Raw genomic sequence first — 10698 nt, 5'->3', positions numbered from 1 at the left:
AACTATCAAGGGCTCATGAGGGAGGTGGGAGCGGGGAGGGAGGGGAAAAATGAGGACCTGATGCCAGGGGCTTAAGTGGAGAGTAAATGTTTTGAGAATGATGAGGGCAATGAATGTACAAACGTGCTTTCCACAATTGATGTGTGTATGGATTGTGATAAGAGTTGTATGAGCCCCTGATAAAACGATTTAAAAAAAACAAGAGGAGGGAAAGAAAAGGGAAAATTAAACAAAAGAGAAAATAGTTGTGGGACTAGGCATCTGGTATATGCTGGCACACTTGGACAGTTGAGGAGCTGCAGGGTAGTGTGGAAGGGGCTGGGACACTGGTTCTAGATAGAGTTCCTGCTAGTCTCTATGTTGCCTGGATCAGTGCACCTATGCTAGAAACAGTTCGAGGCAACTCAGATGGTGACCGGGGTCAGAAAATAATTCTTTCAGGCCAGAAGGCAGCTGAGGACAGAACTTCTGGTTATGGAAGGTGTTCCCTAGCATACAGGGAACATGAAGGATCATGGACTGCATGTTCTGCTAGTCTTCTGAGTGGGAATTCATGTGCCAGAAAACATGGGTGTGGTTCATCCGGCCCCCAGTCCAAGAGAGCAGAGCTCCTGCCTCAGGCGGTTCAGAGACGACACAGGAGGGGAAGATGTTACAGGCCACTGAGTGGGTGAGAGTTAGGGCTGGCCACACTTCTGGTCACCAAGAGGTTGTGGGGAACAAGGGAGGATCCCACAGTTCTTGTTGCGAGCCACCATTGTTGCCAGACAGCTGTCTGGATGGAATGCGCCTTACAAAAAGTTCAAGATGACCACATCTTATCTGGCTAGCTTATAATTCACCCTTCTCTCTCCTCTTTCACAGTTTTTGTTCAGGTTTTTCCTCCTAGTTGATATTTAATCCACTTCTCTATCCTTTCCTCAGAAGCTCAGGATTCCAAGATTATCATTTGTATGTTTCATTAGGTCTCTCATGACTTTGATGTAGAAGGTCTATGTAGCATGTCTGCCTAGTTCGCCATCTAGCCAGAAGTCTCCCCAGGCATATCTGAGTGCCTTCTAGCCTAAGTGGCCATCTTCCAACAATATATCAGACTATGTTTCACTGTTATTCATAAGTTTCCAATATCACAGCAATAGGCAAGCCACTACAGTACAACAAATTTTCAAATGAGTGGATTATTTGTCATTAAAAACAAACAAACTCACTGCCATCGAGTTGATTCCAAATCAGAGTGACCATATAAAGACAGAATAGAGCTGCTCCTCTGTCATGTCTATCTATATAGATAGGCAGGATAAAGTATCCTGATGAGAAAACAACGGGACTAAAGGTTCCAGGGAGGTAGGGGAGAAGAGGAAGTGTGGGAAAATGAAGGGGGAGGCAACAACTCAGGGACAAGGGAACAGCAAGAGATCTAAAATCGATGGCCCGGAGGGCATAGAATGCCTGGTGGGATTCGATCAAGTGCACTGTAGCTGAGAGGAAGTACAGAGAGCCAAATGAAGGTCAAACGTGATTGTGGGAAAGGAGGAAAGTAAAAGGAAATAGAAGAACTAGAAGGCAAAAGACATTTTTAGAGGTATAAACATACCTCTATAAATGCACATATGTGATAGATATATTACATATATATCAATATATAAAATGCAAATATATAACAATAGGGATATTGGTCTATGTACATAAATTTATAGGTTAAATATTAAAGTAGCAGACAGACATTGGGTCTCTACTCATGTCCTCCCTCAACATAAAAACACTCATTTCTAATAACCTGGCATTCTGTGATGCTCACTTTTCTGACATGATTGCTGAAGACAAAATGGGTACATAAGCTAATGTGGTGAAGAAAACTGATGGTGCCCATCTATTACAAGATCTAGCAACTGGGCTCTTACAGGCTTTAAGTTGAATAAGTGGCCATCTAGCAGGGAAGCAACAAAACCCACATGGAAGCAACAAGCCAACCTGTGTGATGATGAGGTGTCGATGGGATAAGGTATCAGACATCAGAAGACCCAAAACAAACAACCATTTAGATGTGAACGAGGGGAGGTTGGAATGGAGACCCAAAGCCCATGTGTAAACAATTGGACATCCCCTCACAGAAAGATCACAAGGAAGGGATGAGCCAGCCAGAGTGCAGCAGAGCACCAATGAAACACAACATTCCTCTAGTTCTTTAATGCTTACTCCCCCACCAACTATAAGGACCCCAGTTCTATCTTACAAATATGGCTAGACCAGAACATGTACCCTGGTACACATAAGAGCTCTTGACACAAAGAATCCAGGACAGATAAACCCCTTAGGACCAATAATAGGAGTAGCAATAGCATGAAGGTAGGGGGAAGGTGGGGGGGGTTAAGGGGGAGAAGGGGAAAACGATCCCAATGATGGACATATAACACCCCCCCACCCTCTGTGGGGACTAATAACAGAAATGTTGGTGAAGGAAGACAGCTGATGGTGTGAAATATGAAAATAAAAATAATTTATAAATTATCAAGGGCTCACAAGGGTTGGAGGGTGGGGGAGGGAAGGGAAAAAAGAGGAACTGATACCAAGGGTTCAAGTTGAAAGAAAATGTTTTGGAAATGATGATGGCAACATATGTACAAATGTACTTGATACAATTGATGTATGGATTGTTGTAAGAGCTGTAAGAGCCCTCAATAGAATGATTTATCAATTTTTAAAAAAGAAACTTCCCCTATGGGTTTCTGAGACTGTAACTCTTTACAGGAGTAGAAAATCTCATATTTCCCCTGAGGAGCACCTGGTGGTTTCAAACTGACAACCTTGTGGTTAGCAATCCAACTTGTAACCCACTATGCCAGGGAAATGAAAATAAAAATCTTAATGAGAGATCATTTAACCCCCACTGAGATGGCTGTGATCAGAAAAATGGAAAACAAAAAAGTTACCAAGTATGTTGAGAAGTTGGAACCTTCATTATTTACCATGAGATTGTAAAATGCTGTAGCCAATATGGAGAAGTTTGACAATGCCTCAAAATGTTAAATATATATGGGGGTGTTAGAGCAACAGTAATCTAAGAGGAATTACTAAGAGGCAGAAGAAGGGCGAGTGTGATGGTGGGAACAGGAAACAGAGGAAAGATCTAGGGAGCAAAGCTGTGGATAGAGATATAAACATAGGTGTGTACACATGTAAATATATTAATTCATAAAAATAGAAGTATTGGCATATGTACATGTATTTATATGGCAATACACTGAGGTAGTGGCTTAAGCTCTGTCTCAACACAAGAACACTTTGTTCTAACAACCTGGCATTCTCTGATACTCATCCTCCCGTCACAATCACTGAAGACAAAATGGGGGCACAAGCAAATGCAGTGAAGAAAGTTGATGGTGCCCGGCTATCAAAAGATATAACATCTGGAGTCTTAAAGGCTTGAAGTTAAATAAGCGGCCATCTAGGTTAGAAGCAACAAGCCCACAAGGAAAAATCACGCCAGCCTGTGAGATGAGATGCTGATGGGATCAGGAAACAGGCATCAGAAGACCCAAATTAAATGAACAAACACAAAAAACCATATTTTTGAGAACAAGGGGTGTCGGAGCAGAGACCCCAAACCTATTTATTAAACAATGGGTCATCCCCTCACAGAAGGGTCACAAGGGTGAGTCAACCAGGGTGTAGTTATAGAACTGATGAAACACACAATATCCCTCTGGTTCCTTGAGGCTTCCTCACCCCGTACTATAATGACCCAAGTCCTGCCTTCCACTTCAGGCTAGACCAGAGCCTGTACACTGGTACAGGTAAGAGCTCATGACACACGGAATCCAGGTCAGATAAACCCCTCAGGAACAGAAATGTGAGGAGTGAAACCAGGAGGGTAGGTGTAAAGGGGAGAGAGAAGGGGAGGAAGGGGGAACCGATCACCATGATTGACATATAACCACCACCACCACCCCAAGGTGGAAGAACAACAGAAACCATGGGGAAGGGAGACAGTGGTTGGTTTAAGGGGTCACGAGGATGGGAGGTGGGGAGAGGAAAAATGAGGAGCTGATCCCAAGAGCTCAAGTAGAAAGTAAATGTTTAGAAAATATTGATGGCAACATATGTACAAATATGCTTGATACAATTGATGTATGGATTGTTGTAAGAGCTGTAAGAGCTCCCAATAAAATGATCTTAAAAAAAAAAAGTTAAACATATAATTACCACACAACCTAGGAATCTTGCTCCTAAGTTTATGCCCCAAAGACTTGTAAGTAGGAATACAAACAGATAACTGTACATTAATGTTCACATCATTCACCATAGCCAAAAGTAGAAACAACCTAAATGTCCATGGGAAAATGTTGCCTATCTGTAGAAGAATCCATAAACAAACTCTGGTACATATACACGATGGAATATCACACATCCTTAAAAATCAATGATGATTCTGTCAAACACCTCATGACATGGACAAAATCGGAGGACATTATGCTCAACAAAGTTAGTCAATCTCATAGTAAATGCTTAATGACACCATCATTATAAAGGAAAAAATAAAAGACTTTTTTTACAGCAAAGGATAAGACTTTAAAGACGACAAGGCCAAGGACAGGGTAGGGAAAGGGAAAGGGAAGGTACAGGAAAGTAACAAAGGTGGGAGGGTGGACAGATATAAAAAAAGAACAAAACAGAAACACATTTATGGGGGTTTAATAGGATAATATCCCTTTTGTTGAGATGGGCTGTGCAATAATATATATAGCATGTTTTTTCTTTGTACGTGTTATAGGGGAAACGTGCTAAAAATTAATTAATTAATTTAATTAGAGAGGGAGGTCACAGTCTTAAGAACCCTCCAGATTCCTTACTCATCAGACCTCAACATTGGTCTGAGTGGTTATCAAAGGAGGACATGGAAAACTGAAATGGACGTAAGAATTATTTTGTGACACACAGCTCGTTTCAAATGACAACAAAAAGAGAAAATGTGTGGAAATGACAAATATTTTGGTACATATGTTGCAATAATAATTTTTAAATGACAACAGCATTTACAATAGTAAAATATCAAAATAATAAATGAAATTATTGAAATGCTGGTGCACTGTACACTATAACATTTACCTGGAAAACAGGAGGATGATTTATGATGTAATCCAATATAATGATAATGATGTCTCTAAAGTGAACCACAGACATATATAAACCATAGATATATGAATGGATTTTTTTTCTAAAAAATATGTAAAGTTTATGTATATGTGTTACTTAGTTTGCTTGAGGAGATATTCTTCCATTAATATTCCATATATTTTATATTTACCTTTTCCTTTGACCACTTAATTTTTATCACTGTAAAACAAAGATGTAAGCATATAAAAGAGAGCAGAGATGGTCAACTTTGGAACACCGAAAATTACAATGTAGAAATCACATGGTTCCCTAGCTGTTTTATTCACTTTCTTTTCTTTTCACTGTGCAACCTGTTTCAGTGCCTGAAGCCCATGAGGCAAGGCCAGGCAATAGTTTGGAGCTACAGTTCACTCTGGCATAAGACACTATGAGAGGCTCCTGGGGACAGGTCTGCCATAAATCCAAACCCATGCACATGAATGGATTTTTGAGCTTTTAAATGCTACTTGATTAAAGCCCTAGTAAAAGGACAATTTGTTCTTGTGACATGGCCTTGCTTGGTACTCACCTTCATGAGTTGAGCACTGAAGATATGGGTGCTAGATCAAAGTGTGGTGAAGAAATAAGATGGTGTCCAGCTATCAGGAAAAAAAAACCAACCCAAAAACAAAGCAGTAACTGGCTTCTTAAAGGCTTGCCTCAAAACAAGCAGCCACCTAAGTGAGGAGTCAGCTAAGTCGACACAGAAGAAGCACACCAGCCTGTGTGAGCCAAAGATTGTAAATAATAAAATCCAAACCCAGAGGAGGGAATGGTACCAGAGCCTAAATTCTAACCACCCAGCTTACAGAACTTTATGGATGAGAGGGGAACCCCAAAATTCATTTGCAGGTTCCCCAAGTGGATTGAGTCTCTGGTAAATCCCCACTAATCATAGTCTAGGGATGTGAATAGCCTTAATATCAGACAAAGACCATGGTAAAGTGGATTTTAGCAGTTGTAATTAGGCTGGAATGTAACACCTTTTCATCAGATCTCCCTTTTGACCCATTTTGAATTTACTTTGGTTTTTAAATATTTTCTGATTTTTTTCTAATGAAGTTTTTCTCTGTTTTATTTGGTCACTTTTCTGGGTCTTTTTTTGTCCTTGTTTTTCTCTAGGGAAGTCAGTCTGTAAAGACAGCAACTGGATTAATAATGACCGGGGGCACACAAGGGGAGATGGGGTGAGGAGAATGAGGGGTCAACAGCAAATGGATACAAGAAAAAAATATTCCAAAGTTCACTGTGGGGAGTGCGGAGGATAGTTCAGATGGCGGTAAGCCAGGTGGCTGCTGCCACTGCAATTTGTCACCAGAGGAAAGATGGCGGATCTGGAGGAGCAGTTGTCCGATGAGGAGGTGTGTATAGCAGCAAAATTCATCATTTGTGTCCCTCTAGGAGAATTTCAAGTGGTGTTTAATGATGTTTGGTCACTGCTTAACCATGATAATCTTCTCAAGGAAAGATCAGCCTACACATTTGCACTGTATAACTTGGACCAGTTTACTCCAGTGAAAATTGACAGTTAATCAGGTAGTAATAACAGAACATGGTGACTTGGGAAATGGAAAGTTTTTGGAGTCCCCAAACAGGATGTTTTTCAAATTTGATCACCTAAGAAAGGAAACAATTGTTCCGAGACCTTACAAAGCAGAAAATGCAGTGGAATCCTGAAGAACTTCACTAGAGACCTCTCTGAGATTGTATGTGAAAGAACATTACCCAAATGGGGTCTTCCCTCTACATGGTAACAAAAGGCAAGCAAACAAAAAACCATGCATATAAAGCCATCAATTCCAAGCAAAACACTTTTGGAATGGTCATTGGCAGTCAGAGTGGAAGTGTACAATCACTCCTTCAACCCCTCAAATGGTTTTTATCTGGAAAATTCAGGTTCATTATTATGAAGTGGCAATGTTCAGCTAGTGACTCATAAAGACATACAAGACCCCCTAACAATGTCTAATGAAGTGTGGGCAACAAAATAATTTATCAAGATTGTAGAAGCTGCAGAAAATGAATACCAGATTGCCATCAGTGGGCAGTAAGAATTACCAGACAACGTCGGACACTACTTTCAAACTCTTACATCGACATTGCCAGTTACACGCACCAAGATCGATTGGAATAAGATCTGAGTTTCAAGATCAGCAGAGATGCCAAATGCATATGATGAACATTGGATCTTTTTATGCGTTTGTGTTTATGAAAAAAATTATTGCGAAAGTATTTGAAATTGCTAGTTGGGCTGTCGCCACTTAAATCATTGTAATTAATTAGCTTGGTTAGAGCACAAAGCTTCACTAGTCAGCCATTATTTTTTACTTCTTTTGTTCAGAGAGGATTGAAAATCAGTTTAATTTCAATGTCATTTACTTTCGGTTAGACCTTTCTTCAAATGAAGAGATGATTTCTGTAGTTTATGGTTAAATATTTTTCAAGTATTTCAAAAACATTTTACTCACTGTCACGTTAAAATCATTGTCTTTTGGCTTATGAAGTGGGTAACTTTTGACATTAGCCTAGTTCTTTTTAAAAAAAATTATTTTATTGGGGACTCTTACAGCTTTCATCACAGTCCATAAATCCATCTATTGTGTGAAGCACATTTGTACAAATGTTGCCATTATCATTTTCAAAACATTTTCTTTCTACGTGAGCCCTTGATATCAGTTCATTTTCCCCTCTCCCACCCACCCTCTCTCCCTCATGAACCCTTGAGAATTTATCTTTTTTTTTCATGTCTTACACCAAACCCTGTCTCCCTTCACTCACTTTTCTGTTCTTTGTCCCCATGGGAGGGGGTTATGTGTAGGTCATTGTGTTCCATTCGCCCTTTGGCCCTCCACCTTCCCCTTCCCCTCCTGGTATCTCTACTCTCATTATTGTTCTCGAGGGAATCTGTCCTGGATTCCCTGCATTACAAGCTCTTAACTGTACTAGTGTATATGCTCTCATCTAACCAGATTTGTAAGGTAGAATTAGGGTCATGATAGTGGGGGAGAGGAAGCATTAAAGAACTAGAGGAAAGTTGTATGTTTCATCAGTGCATACTGCACCCTGACTGGCTCATCTCTTGTGACCCTTCTGTGAGGGGATGTTCAATTGCCTACAGATGGCCTTTGGGTCTCCACTCCACCCTCCCTTTCATTCACAGTGATATAATTTTTTGTTCTGGGTCTTCGATGCCAAATACCTGATCCAAACGACACCTCATGATCACACAGGGTGGTGTGCTTCTTCCATGTGGGCTTGGTTGCTTCCCAGCTAGATGGCCGCTTGTTTATCTTCAAGTCTTTAAGGCCCCAGGCGCTATATCTTTTGATAGCCGGGCACCATCAGTTTTCTTCACCACATTTGCTTATGCGACCAATTTGTCTTCAGCAATTGTGTCAGGAAGGTGAGCATCACAGAATGCCAGGTTATTAGGAAAAAATTTTCTTGTGTGGAGGGAGTACTTCAGTAGAAGCCCAATGTCCTTCTGCTACCTTAATACTAAACCTATAAATATATATACATAGACCTATTTCCCTATCATTATGAATAAATATATTTGTATATATACATGCCTGTATTTAGACCTCTGTAAATGTCCGTTGCCTCCTAGTTCTTTCCTCTATTTCCTTTTACTTTCCTCTTGTCCCACTATCATGTTTGACCATCATTTGAGTTTCAGTAATTCCTCTTGGTTACATTGCATTTGATCAAGCTCCATCAGGCATCCTATACCCTTCTCGCCAATGATTTTAGATCACTTGTTGTTCCCTTGTCCCTGGGTTTGTTGGCACCCCCATTCCTTTCTCCCACCTCCCCCTCTTCCTTGTTCCCCCAGACCATCGGTCCCTTTGTTTTCTCCTCTGGATTGTGTATCCCACCTACCATATCTAGATAGACATGCAGAAACAATAATACGTACAAAAGCAAAACAAATGGCAACAACAAAAAAGAAAAGCGTATAAATAGTTCTAGGTCTATTGACCTTTATGTTTTCCAGTCGAGTCTGATGGGGTGTCACGTCCTGGCCCCAAAGTCTATTTTTGGTATTCCTTGGGGACTTCATTGCGTTGCTCTCCTTGCTGCTCTGCTGCACGGCCTTAGTGTTTCACCCCAGTGTGGTGCGGTCAGATCAGGCCCAATCCCTGCATCGTGTTTCCAGTGTTGGCCCCTGTAGTGCTATGGGTCAGTGAGGGACATTGTGTCTCATGGTGGGGATGGCACTATGGTCCTCTCTGTGCATTGGCTGCTCTGAGCAGGAATATCGTCCCTGGTAGCCCAGTTCTTTTTAATGGGATCAATAATGGACGTCTAGTTGAAGGTGGCTGATGGATTTAGCCATATATGCTGCCAAAGAAGTCGTCTACCTTTCCCCCTCACTTCTATGAATGTAAGACTGAGATTAGAGCAAAAAATGTTGGGCATAACAATTGTGTTCAAACCTTATGAGAATGTTATTTAGCAAGTTTAGTGTTTAACTGAACTTCTAAAAACAGGGTCAAGGTCTAATGCTGTTTTGAGATTCTGGAATCAAATGAGAATACATATTTTTTTTAAAAGTTCATTGTGGTGATGAATGTACAACTCTTCTTAATGTGATTGAAATATTGAATTGTATGATATGCTAATTTTGTTAGTGAAACTATTTTAAAAATAAGAAAATACTTTAAAACATACCTGAAAGAAATTAAGGAAAGGCTGTATCAATGGAAAAAGCATTCCATGATCATGGATTAAAAAAAAACAAACAACTCACCACCATCGAGTCAATTCTGACTCATAATGACTCTATAAGACACAGTTGAACTGCCCCTGTGGGATTCCAAGACTATAACTCTTTACATGGATTAGAAAAATTTAATATTGTTATGATGTCAGTTCTACCTAAAGCAAGATATAAATTCAACATAAATACTATCCAAATTCCAACAGCCTTTATCTTTGCAGAAATGGAAAAACGAATCCTCAAACTCATATATCACAAGGTGCTTTGAATACGTGAAACACTCTTGAAAAACAGAACAAAATAAGCTTCCTGATTTTAGAATATGCTGCAAAGCTACAGTGATTAAAACCATTCAGTACTTGTATCTTAATACTCATAGACATGTAAATCAATTGAATATAATTGAAAGTTCATATATGAACCTACACATCTATGGCCAATTGATTTTCAGCAGAACACCAACTCTATTCAATGAGGAAAGAATATGAAGGGGTACCCCCCCCCTAAAAAAAAGCCAAACAGATTTATTTATTTATTTATTTTGTAGAAGCTTGTCTTTATTTCCCATCAACCTAATTTCCATGGAGGAACAGTTTAGGACCACTCAGTGGTTGTTCCTACCCACTCAGTGGCCTGAGCAGTGGGAGCTGCGGACCAGTCTTCAGTTGCGGGCTGAGCGCTCCAGTCTTCATTGGGGAACCGCTGGATCGGCACGGAGGGCACCAGTCCATTCGCCCTGAAACTCTTCCTTGGTCACAGCCTTTTCAGCAGCTGCCTGCTCTTCCTTTTCAATCTCCTCTGGGTCTCTGTAGAAGTAGAGA

The 10698-nt window shown here is 40.4% G+C and overlaps 1 protein-coding gene, 1 non-coding gene and 1 pseudogene across 2 annotated transcripts in view; 2 read left to right on the top strand and 1 right to left on the bottom strand.

Moving 5' to 3' along the window:
* Positions 1 to 10698, top strand: part of SLC16A2 (solute carrier family 16 member 2) — a 191391-nt gene that overhangs the window by 118997 nt on the left and 61696 nt on the right. The window lies entirely within an intron of this gene.
* Positions 5455 to 5588, bottom strand: LOC115869673. Its single transcript, XR_004046320.1, has one exon. It is a non-coding gene; the product is annotated as a small nucleolar RNA SNORA42/SNORA80 family (small nucleolar RNA).
* On the top strand, positions 6480 to 7295 carry LOC101641588 (annotated as a pseudogene).

The sequence above is a fragment of the Echinops telfairi genome, unplaced genomic scaffold (genome assembly GCF_000313985.2).
Source record: "Echinops telfairi isolate 266 unplaced genomic scaffold, ASM31398v2 ScPeMD7_34;HRSCAF=130, whole genome shotgun sequence".
NCBI lineage: Eukaryota > Metazoa > Chordata > Mammalia > Afrosoricida > Tenrecidae > Echinops > Echinops telfairi.
This window is presented reverse-complemented; position numbering and strand designations above follow the sequence as displayed.